The following is a 4,210-nucleotide window of genomic DNA, read 5'->3' as shown; positions in this document are numbered from 1 at the left end:
ACTTTTCGCCGCAATATCGGTGGCCTTCATCTTCGCCCAGTACGTCTTGATGCGGGCAAGGGCCATCCGTGCACCTTCATGCATGTTGACAGCTTAACAACGTCGATACGCGGCGCCGCATCAACAAGTCGTTGCACCAAACCGAAATAACTATTCTAAATTGGCTCAGTCAGCCACAGCCGGACCACGACATCCTTCATGGCAGATCCAGATATCTTGTGGAGCTCGGCCCACTGGGCCATCTGTTCATTCAGCAACAGCGGGCGCTTTGGCATGCTGAATTGCAACCAGAAAAGCTTTTCCGCCGCATGTCCTTCTTGCGCTTTGAAAAACTACGTCTCATTGGAGACACTCTTCGGCAAGTCCAAAAATGCGTCTGGAGAACTCCACATTTGAATAAGTGGGGCATACTTCGGATCGCCAAATTTAGTTTGTAATAAGAAGGGCTTACCAGCCGCGATCTCCCCAGCTTATCGGATCTCCTCCCGAGCCGCTCTAGACTCTGACCATGCTTCCCTCGCCTCTTGTAAGGCCTTATCAAGATCGGCCGCTCTGGTTTTGTTATCTTTGTCAAGAAATTTCACATCGGCTAGCAGCATCCTTTAGCTCAAGCGCCATAGTAGATATTCTCTCCTCGCACTGGCGCCGAGCAGCCTGTTCGGCCTTTAATTCAGCAGCTGCCTTTTCGGTAGCCGCATTGCTCATCCTGGCTTGCTCCTTGGCCCGGGCAAGCTCAGCCCGAAGGGCCTCAACTGCGGCAGCACTATATGCAGTTATGCATATCTCAGTATACAATTCTCAGTGTCATGCTCATATTATAGTACTTGCATATACTGACTGCCCCAAAGACATACCTTGCGCCTCGTCGAGCCGCTTGTTAATAAGCATGATGTCATCATCCGCCACATCAAGTTTTTGCTTCAGATCTGCAACCTCTGTAGCTTCGGCAGTCGCTAGGGATGTAATAGCCTGTGTTCCAATTAGTTAGATTATTTCCTGGGCATATCTTTCTTGATCCTCTGATCGCCTCCATTTGGATGCCAACCAGAGTCTCAGGGGCTACTATCTATACACACGTGCATTTTGTGTTTATACCACAATTGAAAATATTACATTACGTACCTTGAAGCCTCTTAGCAGGCCCGTAAAGGCTTTATTCAATCAGCTTTTCGCGGACAGAACCCTCTCAACTACCATACCCATCAAGGTACGATGTTCCTCTGAGACGGGCGCATGTCACAATATGTCCATCAATGTATCTGGCGCCTCTAGATCCCTAGAAGCAGTTGTAGGGGTACAGACTCCCTTCAAAGGAATATATTTACTCGACCTTAGAGTCGTCTCTAGCTGTAAACCGGATAGTCCCGGGCCTTTATTGTCGGTCCCCGTAGGGGCCGCACACCCCAGACCCTGGACGGCCGAAGTGTCACCTTCGGGCCTAGTCTTCATTGTCCCTCGCACCACTTGTTAATCGAGAGAGATCCTCCGGGACGACACCTCGGGGTCATCTGCCCTATTGGGCGGGGAGATCTATGGAGGCGTCTCGCTCTCCATCATCTCTGAAAGAAGATCCCGCGAGGAGGAGGACTGTTGAGGAAGGCTGCATGTCGGACTGCAAACACATATTTTAAATATTACCCTCGCAACCAGGAAAGAACGGGATATGTTTAAGACACCCTTGTTCACTTATGATTCAGCTAAGGGCTTGTCCTTACGGAGGAACTGCGTGACAATGTCGCCTCCCGAACCAGAACCCCCTAACAGGGATATCTTCCCTCGCTTAGAAGCCTTTATCTTCAAGTCTTCGGAGGCGGTCCTCTTCTTCCCATGGGGAGAAGGGATGTCGGTTTCCCCTTCCCTTTCATCTTCGGAAGAAGGAGTTCCAATCTCCCCGGACGAGGTACCTGGCGTACCTCTAGAATGGGGGCCACCCTGGGCCTTCTTGCTCTCCTCCTTGTCTTCCTTCGCCGGCACTTGATATGGTGCTGGAACCAGCATCCTTGTTAACACTGGATCAGCTGAGTCTTCGGGAAGAGGCGCCGAACACCTAATTCTCTTCGCCTTATTTATCCAGCCCTGGATGAGTATGGTTTTCTCAGTATATTGTTATGAGAAATTTAACTAAGCTGTGTTCAGGAGTCGAGTGCTTACCGAGATATCCGGATGGTTGCAGTCAAGGCCGATGTCCTCTATAGTATCCGACCACTGTTTCCGTGTCCCGAAGAATAATTTCCACATTCCTCTGAGCGTCGTGTCGGAGAAATGCTGAAGGGTTCGTGGTCCTTTCGGATTGTAACTCCCACATGCGGAGAGGCTGTCGCTGGCACGGTAGGACCCGACGGACTAGCATTACTTGGATTACGTTGATAAGACCGGTGTACTTTTCAATGAGGCTCCGAATGCGGCTTTATAGCATCTGCACTTCATCAATTGATCCCCAGTCCAGTCCCTTATTAATCCATGATGCAAGCCGTAATGGAGGGCCAGATCGGAACGCATGTGTAGCTGCCCACTTGGTACCACAGGGTTTAGTGATGTAAAACCACTCCCGCTGCCATAGGTTGGAAGTTTCTCTGAAGGAGCCTTTTGGCCAAGGAGTATTGGTGAGTTTTCTCACTGCAGCACCACCGAACTCCGCTTGTTCCCCGTCGACTACCTTCGGCTTCACATTAAAGGTCTTGAGCCACAAGCCGAAGTGTGGGGTGATAATCCCCAAGTGCAGGGAATCATCATAGCAATTCCCAAAGGTGGAAGTGATAAGTATGGAGTGTCAAACCCACAAGGAGCTAAAGGTAAGATCAATATTCTCTCAGGCCCTATCTGCCACTGATACGACTCTACGTGCACCGAACGTTTGCTCCCAAATAGAAACAAGAAATAAAACTGTGTTGTGGGTATAAAGAGGATAACTTTGTATGGTATCGGAGAGCTAAAATATAAAAGTAGGTGATGTTATCATAAAGTTAGAATATATTACTAAATAATATAAATAGCGAGTGTGGAATAATGGTGGATCGGTGTGCGGAATTATCCTAGGCAGTTGTTAACAAGACCGGTAATCACTATTGCAATTTCATATGAGGGAGAGGCAAAAGCTAACATACTTTCTCTACTTGGATCATATGCACTTATGATTGGAACTCTAGCAAGCGTCCGCAAATACTAAAGATCATTAAGGTAAACCCAACCATAGCATTAAAGCATCAAGTCCTCTTTATTCCCATACGCAACAACCCCCTTACTCGGGTTTGTGTTTCAGTCACTCACCAACCCACTATAAACGAATCATGAACGTATTGCAACACCCTACAGCGGGAATCCCTCACGCTTGCGTGACACGGAGGGCACCATAGGACAGCATCAAAGTGAAACATACAACTCATACCAATCTAGGTCATCAATCAACCCAAAGACAAAAGATATCTACTCAAAACATCATAGGATGGCAACACATCATTGGATCATAATATGTGGCATAAAGCACCATGTTCAAGTAGGGATTAGAGCAGGGTGCGGGAGAGTGGACCGCGTAAAAGAGGTGAGGATGGTGGTGATGATGGTGATGTTGATGAAGACGATCACCGCGGCGATGATTCCCCTCCCGATGGCACTCCGGTGCCACCAAGAGAGAGGAGGAGAGGTTCTCCCCCTTGTGCTTCCTCCTCCATGGCTTTCCCCCTCTGGTCCTTGGCCTTCATGGAGATGATGGCCCCTCCGAGATCCTCCTCCATGGCCTCCGGTGATGATGGCCCCCTCCGGCAGGGTGCCAGAGAGGGCCTAGATTGATTTCTCGTGGCTACAGAGGCTTGCGGCGGCGGAACTTCCGATTCAGGTTAATTCCTAAAGGTTTCTCTATTTATAGGAATTTTTGGCATTGGTTTCACGTCTGGGAGGTCTCCGGGCTGTCCACGAGATAGGGGGCCACGCCCTAGGGGGCGCGGCCCCCACTCTCGTGGGCAGCCGGGGACTCTTCTGGCCCAACTCCGATGCTCCGTGGTCTTCTTTTGGTCCATAAAAAATCCTCAAAAATTGGCACGTCAATTGGACTCCGTTTGGTATCCCTTTTCTGTAAAACAAAAAAACAAGGAGAAAACAGAAACTGGCACTGGGCTCTAGGTTAATAGGCTAGTCCCAAAAATCATATAAAATGACATATAAATGCATATAAAACACCATAGATGGATAATATAATAGCATGAATAATTCATAA

Source organism: Triticum dicoccoides, chromosome 3B (assembly GCF_002162155.2).
Source record: "Triticum dicoccoides isolate Atlit2015 ecotype Zavitan chromosome 3B, WEW_v2.0, whole genome shotgun sequence".
NCBI lineage: Eukaryota > Viridiplantae > Streptophyta > Magnoliopsida > Poales > Poaceae > Triticum > Triticum dicoccoides.
This window is presented reverse-complemented; position numbering follows the sequence as displayed.